The sequence below is a fragment of the Phyllobates terribilis genome, unplaced genomic scaffold (genome assembly GCF_046119375.1).
Source record: "Phyllobates terribilis strain yellow unplaced genomic scaffold, ASM4611937v1 Scaffold_3__8_contigs__length_932513732, whole genome shotgun sequence".
Taxonomy (NCBI): Eukaryota; Metazoa; Chordata; class Amphibia; order Anura; family Dendrobatidae; genus Phyllobates; species Phyllobates terribilis.
This window is the reverse complement of record NW_027362763.1, coordinates 24,603,281-24,629,592: the sequence shown is the minus strand read 5'-3', so window position 1 is coordinate 24,629,592 and position 26,312 is coordinate 24,603,281. Positions and strand designations below refer to the sequence as shown.

The following is a 26,312-nucleotide window of genomic DNA, read 5'->3' as shown; positions in this document are numbered from 1 at the left end:
CTCACCTGTACATACATCTCATCCTCCCCCGTATCTCACCTGTACATGCATCTCATCCTCCCCCGTATCTCACCTGTACATACATCTCACCCTCCCCCGTATCTCATCACCTGTACATACATCTCATCCTCCCCCGTATCTCACCTGTACATATATCTCATCCTCCCCCGTATCTCACCTGTACATACATCTCATCCTCCCCCGTATCTCACCTGTACATACATCTCATCCTCCCCCGTATCTCACCTGTACATACATCTCACCCTCCCCCGTATCTCACCTGTACATACATCTCACCCTCCCCCATATCTCATCACCTGTACATACATCTCATCCTCCCCCGTATCTCACCTGTACATACATCTCATCCTCCCCCGTATCTCACCTGTACATACATCTCATCCTCCCCCGTATCTCACCTGTACATACATGTCATCCTCCCCCGTATCTCACCTGTACATACATCTCACCTGTACATACATCTCATCCTCCCCCGTATCTCACCTGTACATACATCTCACCCTTCCCCGTATCTCACCTGTACATACATCTCATCCTCCCCCGTATCTCACCTGTACATACAACTCATCCTCCCCCGTATCTCACCTGTACATACATCTCATCCTCCCCCATATCTCACCTGTACATACATCTCACCCTTCCCCGTATCTCACCTGTACATACATCTCATCCTCCCCCATATCTCACCTGTACATACAACTCATCCTCCCCCGTATCTCACCTGTACATACATCTCATCCTCCCCCATATCTCACCTGTACATACATCTCACCCTTCGCCGTATCTCACCTGTACATACATCTCATCCTCCCCCGTATCTCACCTGTACATACAACTCATCCTCCCCCGTATCTCACCTGTACATACATCTCACCCTTCCCCGTATCTCACCTGTACATACATCTCATCCTCCCCCGTATCTCACCTGTACATACAACTCATCCTCCCCCGTATCTCACCTGTACATACATGTCATCCTCCCCCGTATCTCACCTGTACATACATCTCACCCTCCCCCGTATCTCATCACCTGTACATACATCTCATCCTCCCCCGTATCTCACCTGTACATACATCTCATCCTCCCCCGTATCTCACCTGTACATACATCTCATCCTCCCCCGTATCTCACCTGTACATACATCTCATCCTCCCCCGTATCTCACCTGTACATACATCTCATCCTCCCCCGTATCTCACCTGTACATACATCTCACCCTTCCCCGTATCTCACCTGTACATACATCTCATCCTCCCCCGTATCTCACCTGTACATACAACTCATCCTCCCCCGTATCTCACCTGTACATACATCTCATCCTCCCCCGTATCTCACCTGTACATACAACTCATCCTTCCCCGTATCTCACCTGTACATACAACTCATCCTTCCCCGTATCTCATCTGTACATACATCTCATCCTCCCCCGTATCTCACCTGTACATACATCTCATCCTCCCCCGTATCTCACCTGTACATACATCTCATCCTCCCCCGTATCTCACCTGTACATACATCTCATCCTCCCCCGTATCTCACCTGTACATACATCTCACCTGTACATACATCTCATCCTCCCCCGTATCTCACCTGTACATACATCTCATCCTCCCCCGTATCTCACCTGTACATACCTCTCACCCTCCCCCGTATCTCACCTGTACATACATCTCATCCTCCCCCGTATCTCATCCTCCCCCGTATCTCACCTGTACATACCTCTCACCCTCCCCCGTATCTCACCTGTACATACATCTCATCCTCCCCCGTATCTCATCCTCCCCCGTATCTCACCTGTACATACATCTCACCCTCCCCCATATCTCATCACCTGTACATACATCTCATCCTCCCCCGTATCTCACCTGTACATACATCTCATCCTCCCCCGTATCTCACCTGTACATACATCTCATCCTCCCCCGTATCTCATCACCTGTACATACATCTCACCCTCCCCCGTATCTCACCTGTACATACATCTCATCCTCCCCCGTATCTCACCTGTACATACATCTCATCCTCCCCCGTATCTCACCTGTACATACATCTCACCTGTACATACATCTCATCCTCCCCCGTATCTCACCTGTACATACATCTCACCCTCCCCCGTATCTCATCACCTGTACATACATCTCACCCTCCCCCGTATCTCACCTGTACATGCATCTCACCCTCCCCCGTATCTCATCACCTGTACATACATCTCACCCTCCCCCGTATCTCACCTGTACATGCATCTCCCCCTCCCCCGTATCTCACCTGTACATACATCTCACCCTCCCCCGTATCTCATACTCCCCCGTATCTCACCTGTACATACATCTCATCCTCCCCCGTATCTCACCTGTACATACATCTCATCCTCCCCCGTATCTCACCTGTACATGCATCTCATCCTCCCCCGTATCTCACCTGTACATACATCTCATCCTCCCCCGTATCTCACCTGTACATGCATCTCCCCCTCCCCCGTATCTCACCTGTACATACATCTCATCCTCCCCCGTATCTCACCTGTACATACCTCTCACCCTCCCCCGTATCTCACCTGTACATACATCTCATCCTCCCCCGTATCTCATCCTCCCCCGTATCTCACCTGTACATACCTCTCACCCTCCCCCGTATCTCACCTGTACATACATCTCATCCTCCCCCGTATCTCATCCTCCCCCGTATCTCATCCTCCCCCGTATCTCACCTGTACATGCATCTCCCCCTCCCCCGTATCTCACCTGTACATACATCTCACCCTCCCCCGTATCTCATCACCTGTACATACATCTCATCCTCCCCCATATCTCATCACCTGTACATACATCTCACCCTCCCCCGTATCTCATCACCTGTACATACATCTCACCCTCCCCCGTATCTCACCTGTACATGCATCTCATCCTCCCCCGTATCTCACCTGTACATGCATCTCCCCCTCCCCCGTATCTCACCTGTACATACATCTCACCCTCCCCCGTATCTCATCACCTGTACATACATCTCATCCTCCCCCATATCTCACCTGTACATACATCTCACCCTCCCCCGTATCTCACCTGCACATACATCTCACCCTCCCCCGTATCTCACCTGTACATACATCTCACCCTCCCCCGTATCTCATCACCTGTACATACATCTCATCCTCCCCCGTATCTCACCTGTACATGCATCTCACCCTCCCCCGTATCTCATCACCTGTACATACATCTCACCCTCCCCCGTATCTCACCTGTACATGCATCTCATCCTCCCCCGTATCTCACCTGTACATACATCTCACCCTCCCCCGTATCTCACCTGTACATGCATCTCACCCTCCCCCGTATCTCATCACCTGTACATACATCTCACCCTCCCCCGTATCTCACCTGTACATGCATCTCATCCTCCCCCGTATCTCACCTGTACATACATCTCATCCTCCCCCGTATCTCACCTGTACATACATCTCACCTGTACATACATCTCATCCTCCCCCGTATCTCACCTGTACATACATCTCACCCTTCCCCGTATCTCACCTGTACATACATCTCATCCTCCCCCGTATCTCACCTGTACATACATCTCACCCTTCCCCGTATCTCACCTGTACATACATCTCATCCTCCCCCGTATCTCACCTGTACATACATCTCATCCTCCCCCGTATCTCACCTGTACATGCATCTCACCCTCCCCCGTATCTCATCACCTGTACATACATCTCACCCTCCCCCGTATCTCACCCTCCCCCGTATCTCATCACCTGTACATACATCTCATCCTCCCCCGTATCTCACCTGTACATACATCTCACCTGTACATACATCTCATCCTCCCCCGTATCTCACCTGTACATACATCTCACCTGTACATACATCTCACCCTCCCCCGTATCTCACCCTCCCCCGTATCTCATCACCTGTACATACATCTCATCCTCCCCCGTATCTCACCTGTACATACATCTCACCTGTACATACATCTCATCCTCCCCCGTATCTCACCTGTACATACATCTCACCCTCCCCCGTATCTCATCACCTGTACATACATCTCATCCTCCCCCGTATCTCACCTGTACATACATCTCACCCTTCCCCGTATCTCACCTGTACATACATCTCATCCTTCCCCGTATCTCACCTGTACATACATCTCACCCTCCCCCGTATCTCATCACCTGTACATACATCTCATCCTCCCCCGTATCTCACCTGTACATACATCTCACCCTTCCCCGTATCTCACCTGTACATACATCTCATCCTTCCCCGTATCTCACCTGTACATACATCTCATCCTTCCCCGTATCTCACCCTCCCCCGTATCTCACCTGTACATACATCTCATCCTCCCCCGTATCTCACCTGTACATGCATCTCACCCTCCCCCGTATCTCATCACCTGTACATACATCTCACCCTCCCCCGTATCTCACCTGTACATGCATCTCATCCTCCCTCGTATCTCACCTGTACATACATCTCACCCTCCCCCGTATCTCACCTGTACATGCATCTCACCCTCCCCCGTATCTCATCACCTGTACATACATCTCACCCTCCCCCGTATCTCACCTGTACATGCATCTCATCCTCCCCCGTATCTCACCTGTACATACATCTCATCCTCCCCCGTATCTCACCTGTACATGCATCTCACCCTCCCCCGTATCTCATCACCTGTACATACATCTCACCCTCCCCCGTATCTCACCTGTACATGCATCTCATCCTCCCCCGTATCTCACCTGTACATACATCTCACCCTCCCCCGTATCTCACCCTCCCCCGTATCTCACCTGTACATACATCTCATCCTCCCCCGTCTCTCACCCTCCCCCGTATCTTACCTGTACATACATCTCATCCTCCCCCGTATCTCATACTCCCCCGTATCTCACCTGTACATGCATCTCACCCTCCCCCGTATCTCATCACCTGTACATACATCTCACCTGTACATACATCTCACCCTCCCCCGTATCTCACCTGTACATACATCTCACCTGTACATACATCTCATCCTCCCCCGTATCTCACCTGTACATACATCTCATCCTCCCCCGTATCTCACCTGTACATACATCTCACCTGTACATACATCTCATCCTCCCCCGTATCTCACCTGTACATACATCTCATCCTCCCCCGTATCTCACCTGTACATACATCTCACCCTCCCCCGTATCTCACCTGTACATACATCTCATCCTCCCCCGTATCTCATCACCTGTACATACATCTCACCTGTACATACATCTCACCCTCCCCTGTATCTCACCTGTACATACATCTCATCCTCCCCCGTATCTCATCACCTGTACATACATCTCACCTGTACATACATCTCACCCTCCCCTGTATCTCACCTGTACATACATCTCACCTGTACATACATCTCATCCTCCCCCGTATCTCACCTGTACATACATCTCACCCTCCCCCGTATCTCACCTGTACATACATCTCACCCTCCCCCGTATCTCACCTGTACATACATCTCATCCTCCCCCGTATCTCACCTGTACATACATCTCACCCTCCCCCGTATCTCACCTGTACATACATCTCACCCTCCCCCGTATCTCACCTGTACATACATCTCACCCTCCCCCGTATCTCACCTGTACATACATCTCATCCTCCCCCGTATCTCATCACCTGTACATACATCTCACCTGTACATACATCTCACCCTCCCCTGTATCTCACCTGTACATACATCTCATCCTTCCCCGTATCTCACCTGTACATACATCTCATCCTTCCCCGTATCTCACCTGTACATACATCTCATCCTTCCCCGTATCTCACCCTCCCCGTATCTCACCCTCCCCCGTATCTCACCTGTACATACATCTCACCCTCCCCCGTATCTCACCCTCCCCCGTATCTCACCCTCCCCCGTATCTTACCTGTACATACATCTCATCCTTCCCCGTATCTCACCTGTACATACATCTCATCCTCCCCCGTATCTCACCTGTACATACATCTCACCCTCCCCCGTATCTCACCTGTACATACATCTCATCCTTCCCCGTATCTCACCTGTACATACATCTCATCCTTCCCCGTATCTCACCTGTACATACATCTCATCCTTCCCCGTATCTCACCTGTACATACATCTCACCCTCCCCCGTATCTCACCCTCCCCCGTATCTCACCCTCCCCCGTATCTCACCCTCCCCCGTATCTTACCTGTACATACATCTCACCCTCCCCGTATCTCACCCTCCCCCGTATCTCACCTGTACATACATCTCACCCTCCCCGTATCTCACCCTCCCCCGTATCTCACCCTCCCCCGTATCTCACCCTCCCCCGTATCTCACCCTCCCCGTATCTCACCCTCCCCCGTATCTCACCTGTACATACATCTCACCCTCCCCCGTATCTCACCCTCCCCCGTATCTCACCCTCCCCCGTATCTTACCTGTACATACATCTCATCCTTCCCCGTATCTCACCTGTACATACATCTCATCCTCCCCCGTATCTCACCTGTACATACATCTCACCCTCCCCCGTATCTCACCTGTACATACATCTCATCCTTCCCCGTATCTCACCTGTACATACATCTCATCCTTCCCCGTATCTCACCTGTACATACATCTCATCCTTCCCCGTATCTCACCTGTACATACATCTCACCCTCCCCCGTATCTCACCCTCCCCCGTATCTCACCCTCCCCCGTATCTCACCCTCCCCCGTATCTTACCTGTACATACATCTCACCCTCCCCCGTATCTCACCTGTACATACATCTCACCCTCCCCGTATCTCACCCTCCCCCGTATCTTACCCTCCCCCGTATCTCACCCTCCCCGTATCTCATCCTCCCCCGTATCTCACCTGTACATACATCTCACCCTCCCCGTATCTCACCCTCCCCGTATCTCACCCTCCCCCGTATCTCACCCTCCCCGTATCTCACCTGTACATACATCTCATCCTTCCCCGTATCTCACCCTCCCCCGTATCTTACCTGTACATACATCTCATCCTCCCCCGTATCTCACCTGTACATACATCTCACCCTCCCCGTATCTCACCCTCCCCGTATCTCACCCTCCCCGTATCTCACCCTCCCCCGTATCTCACCCTCCCCGTATCTCACCCTCCCCCGTATCTCACCCTCCCCGTATCTCACCCTCCCCGTATCTCACCCTCCCCCGTATCTCACCCTCCCCGTATCTCACCCTCCCCCGTATCTCACCCTCCCCGTATCTCACCCTCCCCCGTATCTTACCTGTACATACATCTCATCCTTCCCCGTATCTCACCTGTACATACATCTCATCCTCCCCCGTATCTCACCCTCCCCCGTATCTCACCCTCCCCGTATCTCACCCTCCCCCGTATCTTACCTGTACATACATCTCATCCTTCCCCGTATCTCACCTGTACATACATCTCATCCTCCCCCGTATCTCACCCTCCCCCGTATCTCACCCTCCCCCGTATCTCACCCTCCCCGTATCTCACCCTCCCCCGTATCTTACCTGTACATACATCTCATCCTCCCCCGTATCTCACCTGTACATACATCTCACCCTCCCCCGTATCTCACCTGTACATACATCTCACCCTCCCCGTATCTCACCCTCCCCCGTATCTCACCTGTACATACATCTCACCCTCCCCGTATCTCACCCTCCCCCGTATCTTACCTGTACATACATCTCATCCTCCCCCGTATCTCACCTGTACATACATCTCAGCCTCCCCCGTATCTCACCTGTACATACATCTCACCCTCCCCCGTATCTCACCTGTACATACATCTCACCCTCCCCCGTATCTCACCTGTACATACATCTCACCCTCCCCGTATCTCACCCTCCCCCGTATCTTACCTGTACATACATCTCATCCTCCCCCGTATCTCACCTGTACATACATCTCATCCTTCCCCGTATCTCACCTGTACATACATCTCATCCTTCCCCGTATCTCACCTGTACATACATCTCACCCTCCCCGTATCTCATCCTCCCCCGTATCTCACCCTCCCCCGTATCTCACCTGTACATACATCTCATCCTTCCCCGTATCTCACCTGTACATACATCTCATCCTTCCCCGTATCTCACCTGTACATACATCTCATCCTTCCCCGTATCTCACCTGTACATACATCTCATCCTTCCCCGTATCTCACCTGTACATACATCTCATCCTTCCCCGTATCTCACCTGTACATACATCTCATCCTCCCCCGTATCTCACCTGTACATACATCTCACCCTCCCCGTATCTCATCCTCCCCCGTATCTCACCCTCCCCCGTATCTCACCTGTACATACATCTCATCCTCCCCCGTATCTCACCTGTACATCCATCTCACCCTCCCCCGTATCTCACCTGTACATACATCTCACCCTCCCCCGTATCTCACCTGTACATACATCTCATCCTCCCCCGTATCTCACCTGTACATACATCTCACCCTCCCCCGTATCTCACCTGTACATACATCTCATCCTCCCCCGTATCTCATCACCTGTACATACATCTCATCCTTCCCCGTATCTCACCTGTACATACATCTCATCCTCCCCCGTATCTCACCTGTACATACATCTCATCCTCCCCCGTATCTCACCTGTACATACATCTCACCCTCCCCCGTATCTCACCTGTACATACATCTCATCCTCCCCCGTATCTCATCACCTGTACATACATCTCATCCTTCCCCGTATCTCACCTGTACATACATCTCATCCTCCCCCGTATCTCACCTGTACATACATCTCACCCTCCCCGTATCTCATCCTCCCCCGTATCTCACCCTCCCCCGTATCTCACCTGTACATACATCTCATCCTCCCCCGTATCTCACCTGTACATCCATCTCACCCTCCCCCGTATCTCACCTGTACATACATCTCACCCTCCCCCGTATCTCACCTGTACATACATCTCATCCTCCCCCGTATCTCACCTGTACATACATCTCACCCTCCCCCGTATCTCACCTGTACATACATCTCATCCTCCCCCGTATCTCATCACCTGTACATACATCTCATCCTTCCCCGTATCTCACCTGTACATACATCTCATCCTCCCCCGTATCTCACCTGTACATACATCTCATCCTCCCCCGTATCTCACCTGTACATACATCTCATCCTCCCCCGTATCTCACCTGTACATACATCTCATCCTCCCCCGTATCTCACCTGTACATACATCTCATCCTCCCCCGTATCTCACCTGTACATACATCTCACCCTCCCCCGTATCTCACCTGTACATACATCTCATCCTCCCCCGTATCTCACCTGTACATACATCTCACCCTCCCCGTATCTCACCCTCCCCCGTATCTCACCTGTACATACATCTCACCCTCCCCGTATCTCATCCTCCCCCGTATCTTACGTGTACATACATCTCACCCTCCCCCGTATCTCATCACCTGTACATACATCTCACCCTCCCCCGTATCTCACCCTCCCCCGTATCTTACCTGTACATACATCTCACCCTCCCCCGTATCTCATCACCTGTACATACATCTCATCCTTCCCCGTATCTCACCTGTACATACATCTCACCCTCCCCCGTATCTCACCCTCCCCCGTATCTTACCTGTACATACATCTCATCCTTCCCCGTATCTTACCTGTACATACATCTCACCCTCCCCGTATCTCACCCTCCCCCGTATCTTACCTGTACATACATCTCACCCTCCCCCGTATCTTACCTGTACATACATCTCATCCTCCCCCATATCTCACCTGTACATACATCTCACCCTCCCCCGTATCTTACCTGTACATACATCTCATCCTCCCCCGTATCTCATCACCTGTACATACATCTCATCCTTCCCCGTATCTCACCTGTACATACATCTCATCCTCCCCCGTATCTCACCTGTACATACATCTCATCCTCCCCCGTATCTCACCCTCCCCCGTATCTTACCTGTACATACATCTCACCCTCCCCCGTATCTCACCTGTACATACATCTCACCCTCCCCCGTATCTCACCCTCCCCCGTATCTCACCTGTACATACTTCTCATCCTCCCCCGTATCTCACCTGTACATACATCTCACCCTCCCCCGTATCTCACCTGTACATACATCTCATCCTCCCCCGTATCTCACCTGTACATACTTCTCATCCTCCCCCGTATCTCACCTGTACATCCATCTCACCCTCCCCCGTATCTCACCTGTACATACTTCTCATCCTCCCCCGTATCTCACCTGTACATACATCTCATCCTCCCCCGTATCTCACCTGTACATACATCTCATCCTCCCCCGTATCTCACCTGTACATACATCTCATCCTCCCCCGTATCTCACCCTCCCCCGTATCTCACCCTCCCCCGTATCTCACCCTCCCCCGTATCTCACCCTCCCCCGTATCTCACCTGTACATACATCTCACCCTCCCCGAATCTCACCCTCCCCGTATCTCACCCTCCCCCGTATCTCACCTGTACATACATCTCACCCTCCCCGTATCTCACCCTCCCCCGTATCTCACCTGTACATACATCTCACCCTCCCTGTATCTCACCCTCCCCCGTATCTCACCTGTACATACATCTCACCCTCCCCGTATCTCACCCTCCCCCGTATCTCACCCTCCCCCGTATCTCACCCTCCCCCGTATCTCACCTGTACATACATCTCACCCTCCCCCGTATCTCATCACCTGTACATACATCTCATCCTCCCCCGTATCTCATCACCTGTACATACATCTCATCCTCCCCCGTATCTCACCTGTACATACATCTCACCCTTCCCCGTATCTCACCTGTACATACATCTCATCCTCCCCCGTATCTCACCCTCCCCCGTATCTTACCTGTACATACATCTCATCCTCCCCCGTATCTCACCCTCCCCCGTATCTTACCTGTACATACATCTCACCCTCCCCCGTATCTTACCTGTACATACATCTCATCCTCCCCCGTATCTCACCCTCCCCCGTATCTTACCTGTACATACATCTCACCCTCCCCCGTATCTTACCTGTACATACATCTCACCCTCCCCGTATCTCACCCTCCCCCGTATCTTACCTGTACATACATCTCATCCTCCCCCGTATCTCACCTGTACATACATCTCATCCTCCCCCGTATCTCACCCTCCCCCGTATCTCACCTGTACATACTTCTCATCCTCCCCCGTATCTCACCTGTACATACATCTCACCCTCCCCCGTATCTCACCTGTACATACATCTCATCCTCCCCCGTATCTCACCTGTACATACATCTCATCCTCCCCCGTATCTCACCTGTACATACATCTCATCCTCCCCCGTATCTCACCCTCCCCCGTATCTCACCCTCCCCCGTATCTCACCCTCCCCGTATCTCACCCTCCCCCGTATCTTACCTGTACATACATCTCATCCTCCCCCGTATCTCACCCTCCCCCGTATCTCACCCTCCCCCGTATCTCACCCTCCCCGTATCTCACCCTCCCCCGTATCTTACCTGTACATACATCTCATCCTCCCCCGTATCTCACCCTCCCCCGTATCTTACCTGTACATACATCTCACCCTCCCCGTATCTCACCTGTACATACATCTCACCCTCCCCGTATCTCACCCTCCCCCGTATCTTACCTGTACATACATCTCACCCTCCCCCGTATCTTACCTGTACATACATCTCATCCTCCCCCATATCTCACCTGTACATACATCTCACCCTCCCCCGTATCTTACCTGTACATACATCTCATCCTCCCCCATATCTCACCTGTACATACATCTCACCCTCCCCGTATCTCACCCTCCCCCGTATCTCACCCTCCCCCGTATCTCACCCTCCCCGTATCTCACCCTCCCCCGTATCTTACCTGTACATACATCTCATCCTCCCCCGTATCTCACCTGTACATACATCTCACCCTCCCCCGTATCTCACCTGTACATACATCTCACCCTCCCCGTATCTCACCCTCCCCCGTATCTTACCTGTACATACATCTCATCCTCCCCCGTATCTCACCCTCCCCCGTATCTCACCTGTACATACATCTCACCCTCCCCGTATCTCACCCTCCCCCGTATCTCACCTGTACATACATCTCACCCTCCCCGTATCTCACCCTCCCCCGTATCTCACCTGTACATACATCTCACCCTCCCCGTATCTCACCCTCCCCCGTATCTTACCTGTACATACATCTCATCCTCCCCCGTATCTCACCTGTACATACATCTCAGCCTCCCCCGTATCTCATCACCTGTACATACATCTCACCCTCCCCCGTATCTCACCTGTACATACATCTCACCCTCCCCGAATCTCACCCTCCCCGTATCTCACCCTCCCCCGTATCTCACCTGTACATACATCTCACCCTCCCCGTATCTCACCCTCCCCCGTATCTCACCTGTACATACATCTCACCCTCCCTGTATCTCACCCTCCCCCGTATCTCACCCTCCCCCGTATCTCACCTGTACATACATCTCACCCTCCCCGTATCTCACCCTCCCCCGTATCTCACCTGTACATACATCTCACCCTCCCTGTATCTCACCCTCCCCCGTATCTCACCTGTACATACATCTCACCCTCCCCGTATCTCACCCTCCCCCGTATCTCACCCTCCCCCGTATCTCACCTGTACATACATCTCACCCTCCCCCGTATCTCATCACCTGTACATACATCTCATCCTCCCCCGTATCTCATCACCTGTACATACATCTCATCCTCCCCCGTATCTCACCCTCCCCCGTATCTCATCACCTGTACATACGGGGGAGGATGAGATGTATGTACAGGTGAGATACGGGGGAGGGTGAGATGTATGTACAGGTGAGATACGGGGGAGGGTGAGATGTATGTACAGGTGAGATACGGGGGAGGATGAGATGTATGTACAGGTGAGATACGGGGGAGGGTGAGATGTATGTACAGGTGAGATACGGGGGAGGATGAGATGTATGTACAGGTGAGATACGGGGGAGGATGAGATGTATGTACAGGTGAGATACGGGGGAGGGTGAGATGTATGTACAGGTGAGATACGGGGGAGGATGAGAAGTATGTACAGGTGAGATACGGGGGAGGGTGAGATACGGGGGAGGATGAGATGTATGTACAGGTGAGATACGGGGGAGGGTGAGATGTATGTACAGGTGAGATACGGGGGAGGGTGAGATACGGGGAGGGTGAGATACGGGGAGGATGAGATGTATGTACAGGTGATGAGATACGGGGGAGGATGAGATGTATGTACAGGTAAGATACGGGGGAGGGTGAGATACGGGGAGGGTGAGATACGGGGAGGATGAGATGTATGTACAGGTGATGAGATACGGGGGAGGATGAGATGTATCTCATCACCTGTACATACATCTCACCCTCCCCGTATCTCACCCTCCCCGTATCTTACCTGTACATACATCTCATCCTCCCCCGTATCTCATCACCTGTACATACATCTCACCCTCCCCCGTATCTCACCTGTACATACATCTCACCCTCCCCCGTATCTCACCTGTACATACATCTCACCCTCCCCCGTATCTCACCTGTACATACATCTCATCCTCCCCCGTATCTCATCACCTGTACATACATCTCACCCTCCCCCGTATCTCACCTGTACATACATCTCACCCTCCCCCGTATCTCACCCTCCCCCGTATCTCACCCTCCCCGTATCTCACCCTCCCCCGTATCTTACCTGTACATACATCTCATCCTCCCCCGTATCTCACCTGTACATACATCTCACCCTCCCCCGTATCTCACCTGTACATACATCTCACCCTCCCCCGTATCTCACCTGTACATACATCTCACCCTCCCCGTATCTCACCCTCCCCGTATCTCACCCTCCCCCGTATCTCACCCTCCCCGTATCTCACCCTCCCCCGTATCTTACCTGTACATACATCTCATCCTCCCCCGTATCTCACCTGTACATACATCTCATCCTCCCCCGTATCTCACCTGTACATACATCTCATCCTCCCCCGTATCTCATCCTCCCCCGTATCTTACCTGTACATACATCTCATCCTCCCCCGTATCTCACCTGTACATACATCTCATCCTCCCCCGTATCTCATCCTCCCCCGTATCTCACCTGTACATACATCTCATCCTCCCCCGTATCTCACCCTCCCCCGTATCTTACCTGTACATACATCTCATCCTCCCCCGTATCTCACCTGTACATACATCTCATCCTCCCCCGTATCTCATCACCTGTACATACATCTCACCCTCCCCCGTATCTCACCCTCCCCGTATCTCACCCTCCCCCGTATCTCACCCTCCCCGTATCTCACCCTCCCCCGTATCTCACCCTCCCCGTATCTCACCCTCCCCCGTATCTCACCCTCCCCGTATCTCACCCTCCCCCGTATCTCACCCTCCCCGTATCTCACCCTCCCCCGTATCTTACCTGTACATACATCTCACCCTCCCCCGTATCTCACCTGTACATACATCTCATCCTCCCCCGTATCTCATCCTCCCCCGTATCTCACCTGTACATACATCTCATCCTCCCCCGTATCTCACCCTCCCCCGTATCTTACCTGTACATACATCTCATCCTCCCCCGTATCTCACCTGTACATACATCTCATCCTCCCCCGTATCTCATCACCTGTACATACATCTCACCCTCCCCCGTATCTCACCCTCCCCGTATCTCACCCTCCCCCGTATCTCACCCTCCCCGTATCTCACCCTCCCCCGTATCTCACCCTCCCCGTATCTCACCCTCCCCCGTATCTCACCCTCCCCGTATCTCACCCTCCCCCGTATCTCACCCTCCCCGTATCTCACCCTCCCCCGTATCTTACCTGTACATACATCTCACCCTCCCCCGTATCTCACCTGTACATACATCTCATCCTCCCCCGTATCTCATCCTCCCCCGTATCTCACCTGTACATACATCTCATCCTCCCCGTATCTCATCCTCCCCCGTATCTCACCTGTACATACATCTCATCCTCCCCCGTATCTCACCCTCCCCCGTATGTACAGGTGAGATACGGGGGAGGATGAGATGTATGTACAGGTAAGATACGGGGGAGGGTGAGATACGGGGGAGGGTGAGATACGGGGAGGGTGAATCTCACCCTCCCCCGTATCTCACCCTCCCCCGTATCTTACCTGTACATACATCTCATCCTCCCCCGTATCTCACCTGTACATACGGGGGAGGGTGAGATACGGGGGAGGATGAGATGTATGTACAGGTGAGATACGGGGGAGGATGAGATACGGGGAGGATGAGATGTATGTACAGGTGAGATACGGGGGAGGATGAGATACGGGGGAGGATGAGATGTATGTACAGGTGAGATACGGGGGAGGGTGAGATGTATGTACAGGTGAGATACGGGGGAGGGTGAGATGTATGTACAGGTGAGATACGGGGGAGGGTGAGATACGGGGAGGGTGAGATACGGGGAGGATGAGATGTATGTACAGGTGATGAGATACGGGGGAGGGTGAGATGTATGTACAGGTGATGAGATACGGGGGAGGGTGAGATACGGGGAGGGTGAGATACGGGGAGGATGAGATGTATGTACAGGTGATGAGATACGGGGGAGGGTGAGATGTATGTACAGGTGATGAGATACGGGGGAGGATGAGATGTATGTACAGGTAAGATACGGGGGAGGGTGAGATACGGGGAGGGTGAGATACGGGGAGGCTGAGATGTATGTACAGGTGATGAGATACGGGGGAGGATGAGATGTATGTACAGGTAAGATACGGGGGAGGGTGAGATACGGGGAGGGTGAGATACGGGGAGGATGAGATGTATGTACAGGTGATGAGATACGGGGGAGGATGAGATGTATCTCATCACCTGTACATACATCTCACCCTCCCCGTATCTCACCCTCCCCGTATCTTACCTGTACATACATCTCATCCTCCCCCGTATCTCATCACCTGTACATACATCTCACCCTCCCCCGTATCTCACCTGTACATACATCTCACCCTCCCCCGTATCTCACCTGTACATACATCTCATCCTCCCCCGTATCTCATCACCTGTACATACATCTCACCCTCCCCCGTATCTCACCTGTACATACATCTCACCCTCCCCGTATCTCACCCTCCCCGTATCTCACCCTCCCCGTATCTCACCCTCCCCGTATCTCACCCTCCCCGTATCTCACCCTCCCCCGTATCTTACCTGTACATACATCTCATCCTCCCCCGTATCTCACCTGTACATACATCTCATCCTCCCCCGTATCTCATCCTCCCCCGTATCTCACCTGTACATACATCTCATCCTTCCCCGTATCTTACCTGTACATACATCTCATCCTCCCCCGTATCTCATCACCTGTACATACATCTCACCCTCCCCCGTATCTCACCTGTACATACATCTCATCCTCCCCCGTATCTCACCTGTACATACATCTCACCCTCCCCCGTATCTCATCACCTGTACATACATCTCATCCTCCCCGTATCTCACCCTCCCCGTATCTCACCCTCCCCCGTATCTCACCTGTACATACATCTCACCCTCCCCCGTATCTCATCACCTGTACATACATCTCATCCTTCCCCGTATCTCACCTGTACATACATCTCACCCTCCCCCGTATCTCACCTGTACATACATCTCATCCTCCCCGTATCTCACCCTCCCCGTATCTCACCCTCCCCCGTATCTCACCTGTACATACATCTCACCCTCCCCCGTATCTCACCTGTACATACATCTCACCCTCCCCCGTATCTCACCTGTACATACATCTCATCCTCCCCGTATCTCACCCTCCCCGTATCTCACCCTCCCCCGTATCTCACCTGTACATACATCTCACCCTCCCCCGTATCTCATCACCTGTACATACATCTCATCCTTCCCCGTATCTCACCTGTACATACATCTCACCCTCCCCCGTATCTCACCTGTACATACATCTCATCCTCCCCGTATCTCACCCTCCCCGTATCTCACCCTCCCCCGTATCTCACCTGTACATACATCTCACCCTCCCCCGTATCTCATCACCTGTACATACATCTCATCCTTCCCCGTATCTCACCTGTACATACATCTCACCCTCCCCCGTATCTCACCTGTACATACATCTCATCCTCCCCGTATCTCACCCTCCCCGTATCTCACCCTCCCCCGTATCTTACCTGTACATACATCTCATCCTCCCCCGTATCTCACCCTCCCCGTATCTCACCCTCCCCCGTATCTCACCTGTACATACATCTCACCCTCCCCCGTATCTCATCACCTGTACATACATCTCATCCTCCCCGTATCTCACCCTCCCCGTATCTCACCCTCCCCCGTATCTCACCTGTACATACATCTCACCCTCCCCCGTATCTCATCACCTGTACATACATCTCATCCTTCCCCGTATCTCATCACCTGTACATACATCTCATCCTTCCCCGTATCTCATCACCTGTACATACATCTCACCCTCCCCCGTATCTCACCTGTACATACAACTCATCCTCCCCCGTATCTCACCTGTACATACAACTCATCCTCCCCCGTATCTCACCTGTACATACATCTCACCCTCCCCCGTATCTCACCTGTACATACATCTCACCCTCCCCCGTATCTCACCTGTACATGCATCTCACCCTCCCCCGTATCTCACCTGTACATACATCTCACCCTCCCCCGTATCTCACCTGTACATACATCTCACCCTCCCCCGTATCTCACCTGTACATGCATCTCACCCTCCCCCGTATCTCACCTGTACATACATCTCACCCTCCCCCGTATCTCACCTGTACATACATCTCACCCTCCCCCGTATCTCACCTGTACATACATCTCATCCTCCCCCGTATCTCACCTGTACATACATCTCACCCTCCCCCGTATCTCACCTGTACATACATCTCATCCTCCCCGTATCTCACCCTCCCCGTATCTCACCCTCCCCCGTATCTTACCTGTACATACATCTCATCCTCCCCCGTATCTCATCACCTGTACATACATCTCATCCTCCCCCGTATCTCACCTGTACATACATCTCACCTGGTGACTGGGGTGGGGGGGGCTCTTACCTGGTGTCTGTATCCTCCTCTGGATATTGATCCACTACATTAATGATATCCAGACAGACGAGTCCAACACACAGGATCCTCTTCTCCCCCATTCTGCTCCGCACCACACCTGGACGTCGGAGAGACACCTGGACGTCGGAGAGACACCTGGACGTCGGAGAGACACCTGGACGTCGGAGAGACACCTGGACGTCGGAGAGACACCTGGACGTCGGAGAGACACCTGGACGTCGGAGAGACACCTGGACGTCGGAGAGACACCTGGACGTCGGAGAGACACCTGGACGTAGGAGAGACACCTGGACGTCGGAGAGACACCTGGACGTAGGAGAGACACCTGGATGTAGGAGAGACCAGGATGGCAGAGACACCAGGACGACAGAGATACGTGGACGTAAAAGACACTATGGTGTGCAACAATCCCCGACTGCCTCTGCAAGGTAAAAAAACAGAACGGTGACCTTTGATCTGAGCTGTCGCTTTGTCAGCAGAATATTTGGCAGCAGTCACGACGGTCTCCAGTCCTACTGCAGTCTCTGTACTCTCTGGATTGTTATTTCTGTCTTTCTAGATCATGGGATGTCTCTTTCTCTCTCGTGATCCTGTGTCTTTCTTTCTCATGATCTTTTAGTCTGTGTAATTCTCTGAATCCCGCGGTCTCTCTCTCTCTAGATCCTATGACGCCCCTCTCTCTAGAACCGTTGTCCTCTCATTTTCTTTCTGGATCCTGTGGTGTGTGACTCTCCCTGCAAATCCCGTAGCCTCTCTAGATCTGGTGATCCTATTCTCTCTACATACTGTGCTCTCTGCTTTTGGATCCTGTGGTATGACTCTCTCTAGATTTGGCGAGGTTTCTCTCTCTAGATCCGGCGAGGTCTCTCTCTCTCTCTAGATCCGTCGATGTCTCTCTCTCTCTAGATTTGGCAAGGTCTCTCTCTCTAGATCCGGCGAGGTCTCTCTCTCTCTACATCCGGCGAGCTCTCTCTCTCTCTCTCTAGATCTGGTGAGGTCTCTCTCTCTCTCTCTAGATCTGGCAAGGTCTCTCTCTCTCTCTCTCTAGATCCGGCGAGGTCTCTCTCTCTCTCTCTCTAGATCTGGCGAGGTCTCTCTTTCTCTCTCTCTCTCTAGATCCGGCGAGCTCTCTCTCTAGATCTTGTGGCTGTCTATTTTTCTCTAGGTCTTGTGATCTCTGCTTCTGGATCCCGTAGCGTCTCTCTGGTTCTCGAGATCCTGTGGTCTCTGTCTCTTCTGGTGTCCATCTCTTTACATCCTGTAATAATCTCTGGATCCCTTGGTCTCTCTCTCTCTAGATCCGGTTAGGTCTCTCTCTCTCTCTCTAGATCCGGCGAGGTCTCTCTCTCTCTCTCTAGATCCGGCGAGGTCTCTCTCTCTCTCTCTAGATCCGGCGAGGTCTCTCTCTCTCTCTCTAGATCCGGTGAGGTCTCTCTCTCTCTCTAGATCCGGTGAGCTCTCTCTCTCTCTCTCTAGATCCGGTGAGCTCTCTCTCTCTCTCTCTCTCTAGATCCGGTGAGGTCTCTCTCTCTCTCTCTCTAGATCCGGTGAGCTCTCTCTCTCTCTCTCTAGATCCGGCGAGGTCTCTCTCTCTCTCTCTAGATCCGGTGAGGTCTCTCTCTCTCTCTAGATCCGGTGAGCTCTCTCTCTCTCTCTCTCTAGATCCGGTGAGCTCTCTCTCTCTCTCTCTCTAGATCCGGTGAGGTCTCTCTCTCTCTCTCTCTAGATCCGGCGAGGTCTCTCTCTCTCTCTCTAGATCCGGTGAGCTCTCTCTCTCTCTCTCTCTAGATCCGGTGAGCTCTCTCTCTCTCTCTCTCTAGATCTGGTGAGGTCTCTCTCTCTCTCTCTCTAGATCCGGTGAGCTCTCTCTCTAGATCTTGTGGCTGTCTATTTTTCTCTAGGTCTTGTGATCTCTTCTTCTGGATCCCGTAGCGTCTCTCTGGTTCTCGAGATCCTGTGGTCTCTGTCTCTTCTGGTGTCCATCTCTTTATTACAGGATGTAATCTCTGGATCCCTTGGTCTCACTCTCTCTGAATCCTGGGGTGATCAGACTCTCTTTAGATCCCTAAGGATCTGCTGCTGGATCCTAACCCACTTTCTTTAAACAACGCAAAAAGATCACACAAAGTCTCTATGAAGAGATACAGAAGCTGGAATTACAACAGAAAAGAACTTTCGCTGTTAAAGCCTCCAAACTTTGACGTAAGAAACGCCTAGGAGTACATGGACCCGCGCACCTTAGCTCGCCTTAAAAATCAATTCCCCTTCACTTGGCCAGACAAAGATATCACTTATAGGATGTACTTATCTTAATGTCTAGATAACAATGTATTCAATCTGAGTTATAAACCACGTCTTACATCAATCGCAGACCATACCAAAAAGTGGAGGACCCCATATCTTTCCTGGACGGGCAGGAAACACTTAGGTAACATTTGGAATAATGAAATGAACTTAGGTAATAGAATACTTTATAATTATCTCACTACCAAAAACATTTGTAACTACATATGGAGCAAGCACCGTCCGAGGCTTCGGTCGCATATCCTTTCGCTTCCTAAGAGGCTAGGCGGTATGGGAGCCCCCAATATTCATAATTATTACCTAGCCGCCATACTTTCTAGAACTATCCAGTGGATCAGGAAACCAAGAGAGAAACCCTATCTCTATAGAAGAACATATGTCCCCTCCGCCACTGCCGTCAATCATCCTCTCCTCCCCCACCACTCGAAAGGTATTCTAGTGTATTAGAGACTTCCTCACCCGGTTAATTGTTGGAAATCAGTAGCGGACTTTCTCTCCCGGACCCCCGCTCCACTAGCCCGGCTACCTGACTTACTGTGAAAACCACATTGACCGGCGTGGACAGGTCCACCGATAAATCTCCCTTAATTGACCATTAGTTTAATGAAGCTGCCTTTGTTTCCTTTCAAGAAATGAAAGCTTTGCCCACAATGTCCAACTTCATTCACTACGAAACGTCGAAGAAGACAATACGCCAAGTCATGATTAACGGGGGTCCCACTAGAGCGCTCACAGCTTACGAAACCATATGTTCACAGACAAGAATCCCTGGAAAAGCGCTCTCATCCCTCTATCATATCCTTCTATCATATCCTCTCCGAGAAGAGCCTTCTTGATGAAATGGGAAGAAGATTTAGGTTCCTCCTTCACCGAACCTCAAATTGAATATATATATAAATAATTGCCCGGCCCCTCATAGTGCGTTAAAACCCAAGAAGACTCTTACAAAATAATTTCTCATTGGTACACCACCACGCCTGTCCAAACCCACAAATGGATCCCCACCTCACCAGATCTCTGCTGGAGAAAAGAGTAAGGGATCCTATCTTCACTTATGGTGGTCTTGCCAGATTATACAAGAATTTTGAAAAATTGTGTCCCAAACTTTATGTGCGTGTAGCAGCTCAGATAATATTCAGGGGATAAGAACTTTTGATGGGTAAATTTAGGAAATAGTCTTATCTAAAATGGCTTCCTTCGTGCTAATAGCGGGCAAACTTCTTATTCCCCCTCTTTGGCGTACGTCAAACATCCCAAACAAGAAACAACTGATCCTCAAAATAGATCAATTATACCGAAGAATTGGCAGCAGTATCTCTCCAGAATCTTCCATCGTGTCTGGAATCCTCAGCAGTCCTACAGGAACTCCGATCATTTTCTATCCTTAATCACTTTGTCAATAACTCTAAGTATTAAGATCTATTTATATTACTCATGGACCGCCTTCCCCCTTCACCCCCTCTCTTCTCCTCTCCACCCTTCACCCCCTCTCTTCTCCTCTCCCCCCTTCACCCCCTCTCTTCTCCTCTCCCCCCTTCACCCCCTCTCCACCCTTCACCCCCTCTCTTCTCCTCTCCCCCCTTCACCCCCTCTCTTCTCCTCTCCCCCCTTCACCCCCTCTCCACCCTTCACCCCCTCTCTTCTCCTCTCCCCCCTTCACCCCCTCTCTTCTCCTCTCCCCCCTTCACCCCCTCTCTTCTCCTCTCCCCCCTTCACCCCCTCTCCACCCTTCACCCCCTCTCTTCTCCTCTCCCCCCTTCACCCCCTCTCCACCCTTCACCCCCTCTCTTCTCCTCTCCCCCCTTCACCCCCTCTCCACCCTTCACCCCCTCTCTTCTCCTCTCCCCCCTTCACCCCCTCTCTTCTCCTCTCCCCCCTTCACCCCCTCTCCCCCCTTCACCCCCTCTCTTCTCCTCTCCCCCCTTCACCCCCTCTCCACCCTTCACCCCCTCTCTTCTCCTCTCCCCCCTTCACCCCCTCTCCACCCTTCACCCCCTCTCTTCTCCTCTCCCCCCTTCACCCCCTCTCTTCTCCTCTCCCCCCTTCACCCCCTCTCCCCCCTTCACCCCCTCTCTTCTCCTCTCCCCCCTTCACCCCCTCTCCACCCTTCACCCCCTCTCTTCTCCTCTCCCCCCTTCACCCCTCTCTTCTCCTCTCCCCCCTTCTACCTCTACTTTCCCGTTCCCCTTTTGTTAAGATTCAATGACTCCATTTATCCTTCAGTCTATGTAATTGAATTTCTGTTACATTGTTACAACTTATAAAAATATGAAAAAATATGGAATCACCAACTCGACCTTCACTGTTTTTACATCTTAGATGTGGTGGGATATCTCTGAGACTTATTTGCGAACCAAAAAGGCAAAGGCATATTACAATTAAGGGCATGACTGGTTATATGGTCTCAATTCACGCGCGTCAACGGGGCCGGTTATATGGCCTCAAGCCACGCGCGTCAACGGGGCCGGTTATATGGCCTCAAGCCACGCGCGTCAACGGGGCCGGTTATATGGCCTCAAGCCACGCGCGTCAACGGGGCCGGTTATATGGCCTCAAGCCACGCGCGTCAACGGGGCCGGTTATATGGCCTCAAGCCACGCGCGTCAACGGGGCCGGTTATATGGCCTCAAGCCACGCGCGTCAACGGGGCCGGTTATATGGCCTCAAGCCACGCGCGTCAACGGGGCCGGTTATATGGCCTCAAGCCACGCGCGTCAACGGGGCCGGTTATATGGCCTCAAGCCACGCGCGTCAACGGGGCCGGTTATATGGCCTCAAGCCACGCGCGTCAACGGGGCCGGTTATATGGCCTCAAGCCACGCGCGTCAACGGGGCCGGTTATATGGCCTCAAGCCACGCGCGTCAACGGGGCCGGTTATATGGCCTCAAGCCACGCGCGTCAACGGGGCCGGTTATATGGCCTCAAGCCACGCGCGTCAACGGGGCCGGTTATATGGCCTCAAGCCACGCGCGTCAACGGGGCCGGTTATATGGCCTCAAGCCACGCGCGTCAACGGGGCCGGTTATATGGCCTCAAGCCACGCGCGTCAACGGGGCCGGTTATATGGCCTCAAGCCACGCGCGTCAACGGGGCCGGTTATATGGCCTCAAGCCACGCGCGTCAACGGGGCCGGTTATATGGCCTCAAGCCACGCGCGTCAACGGGGCCGGTTATATGGCCTCAAGCCACGCGCGTCAACGGGGCCGGTTATATGGCCTCAAGCCACGCGCGTCAATGGTTGTTACGTAACGGTCTTTATTTTTTGATTCCTAAAACATTGAAAACTAACCCACTTTCTTTTCTGCAATTTCTAGTTACAACTAACTCTAATGTATCCTGTAAGATCTCTCGCTTCCTCTCCTGCGGTCTCTGGAGCTGTCTCGGTCTCTCTCTCCTGCGGTCTCTGGAGCTGTCTCGCTCTCTCTCTCCTGCGGTCTCTGGAGCTGTCTCGCTCTCTCTCTCCTGCGGTCTCTGGAGCTGTCTCGCTCTCTCTCTCCTGCGGTCTCTGGAGCTGTCTCGCTCTCTCTCTCCTGCGGTCTCTGGAGCTGTCTCGCTCTCTCTCTCCTGCGGTCTCTGGAGCTGTCTCGCTCTCTCTCTCCTGCGGTCTCTGGAGCTGTCTCGCTCTCTCTCTCCTGCGGTCTCTGGAGCTGTCTCGCCCTCTCTCTCCTGCGGTCTCTGGAGCTGTCTCGCTCTCTCTCTCCTGCGGTCTCTGGAGCTGTCTCGCTCTCTCTCTCCTGCGGTCTCTGGAGCTGTCTCGCTCTCTCTCTCCTGCGGTCTCTGGAGCTGTCTCGGTCTCTCTCCTGCGGTCTCTGGAGCTGTCTCGGTCTCTCTCCTGCGGTCTCTGGAGCTGTCTCGGTCTCTCTCCTGCGGTCTCTGGAGCTGTCTCGCTCTCTCTCTCCTGCGGTCTCTGGAGCTGTCTCGGTCTCTCTCCTGCGGTCTCTGGAGCTGTCTCGGTCTCTCTCCTGCGGTCTCTGGAGCTGTCTCGCTCTCTCTCTCCTGCGGTCTCTGGAGCTGTCTCGCTCTCTCTCTCCTGCGGTCTCTGGAGCTGTCTCGCTCTCTCTCTCCTGCGGTCTCTGGAGCTGTCTCGCTCTCTCTCTCCTGCGGTCTCTGGAGCTGTCTCGCTCTCTCTCTCCTGCGGTCTCTGGAGCTGTCTCGGTCTCTCTCCTGCGGTCTCTGGAGCTGTCTCGCTCTCTCTCTCCTGCGGTCTCTGGAGCTGTCTCGCTCTCTCTCTCCTGCGGTCTCTGGAGCTGTCTCGGTCTCTCTCCTGCGGTCTCTGGAGCTGTCTCGGTCTCTCTCCTGCGGTCTCTGGAGCTGTCTCGCTCTCTCTCTCCTGCGGTCTCTGGAGCTGTCTCGGTCTCTCTCCTGCGGTCTCTGGAGCTGTCTCGCTCTCTCTCTCCTGCGGTCTCTGGAGCTGTCTCGGTCTCTCTCCTGCGGTCTCTGGAGCTGTCTCGCTCTCTCTCTCCTGCGGTCTCTGGAGCTGTCTCGGTCTCTCTCCTGCGGTCTCTGGAGCTGTCTCGGTCTCTCTCCTGCGGTCTCTGGAGCTGTCTCGGTCTCTCTCCTGCGGTCTCTGGAGCTGTCTCGCTCTCTCTCTCCTGCGGTCTCTGGAGCTGTCTCGCTCTCTCTCTCCTGCGGTCTCTGGAGCTGTCTCGCTCTCTCTCTCCTGCGGTCTCTGGAGCTGTCTCGCTCTCTCTCTCCTGCGGTCTCTGGAGCTGTCTCGGTCTCCACCCTCTCCGCTGTCACTTTCTCCCTCTCTCTGTCACTTACCTTTAAGGTTTTGTCTCTTCACTTCCTGCTTCTGTCACATGATTATCACTATGACAACTGTCCCGCCCCCCGCCCCGCCCACTGCCCTGGTAGAGTCTCAGAGAGGATGGAAGGGGGAGCACAGGTGTGTGATATGTGCGGAGCCGGGAGCGATCAGTGCGGAGCCGGGAGCGATCAGTGCGGAGCCGGGAGCGATCAGTGCGGAGGCGGGAACGATCAGTGCGGAGCCGGGAGCGATCAGTGCGGAGCCGGGAGCGATCAGTGCGGAGCCGGGAGCGATCAGTGCGGAGGCGGGAACGATCAGTGCGGAGCCGGGAGCGATCAGTGCGGAGCCGGGAGCGATCAGTGCGGAGGCGGGAACGATCAGTGCGGAGCCGAGACCGATCAGTGCGGAGCCGGGAGCGATCAGTGCGGAGCCGAAACCGATCAGTGCGGAGCCGGGAGCGATCAGTGCGGAGCCGGGAGCGATCAGTGCGGAGCCGAAACCGATCAGTGCGGAGCCGAGACCGATCAGTGCGGAGCCGGGAGCGATCAGTGCGGAGCCGAAACCGATCAGTGCGGAGCCGGGAGCGATCAGTGCGGAGCCGGGAGCGATCAGTGCGGAGCCGGGAGCGATCAGTGCGGAGCCGAGACCGATCAGTGCGGAGCCGGGAGCGATCAGTGCGGAGCCGGGAGCGATCAGTGCGGAGCCGAGACCGATCAGTGCGGAGCCGGGAGCGATCAGTGCGGAGCCGGGAGCGATCAGTGCGGAGCCGGGAGCGATCAGTGCGGAGCCGAGACCGATCAGTGAGGAGCCGGGAGCGATCAGTGCGGAGCCGGGAGCGATCAGTGAGGAGCTGGGAACGATCAGTGAGGAGCTGAGACCGATCAGTGCGGAGCCGGGAGCGATCAGTGCGGAGTCGAAACCGATCAGTGCGGAGCCGGGAGCGATCAGTGCGGAGCCGAGACCGATCAGTGCGGAGCCGAGACCGATCAGTGCGGAGCCGGGAGCGATCAGTGCGGAGCCGGGAGCGATCAGTGCGGAGCCGAGACCGATCAGTGCGGAGCCGAGACCGATCAGTGCGGAGCCGGGAGCGATCAGTGCGGAGCCGGGAGCGATCAGTGCGGAGCCGGGAGCGATCAGTGCGG

The 26,312-nt window shown here is 53.4% G+C and overlaps 1 long non-coding RNA gene across 1 annotated transcript in view; it reads right to left on the bottom strand.

The window, feature by feature from the left end:
• LOC141257895 (uncharacterized) overlaps positions 1-25,243 on the bottom strand; it is a 30,816-nt gene extending 5,573 nt beyond the window's left edge. The window contains exons 1-2 of the long non-coding RNA XR_012318119.1: positions 25,185-25,243; positions 18,104-18,536 (exon numbers count right to left, since the gene is read on the bottom strand). This is a non-coding gene — a long non-coding RNA (uncharacterized lncRNA). The remainder of the gene's footprint in view (positions 1-18,103; positions 18,537-25,184) is intronic.
• Between the last annotated feature and the right edge of the window lie 1,069 nt (positions 25,244-26,312).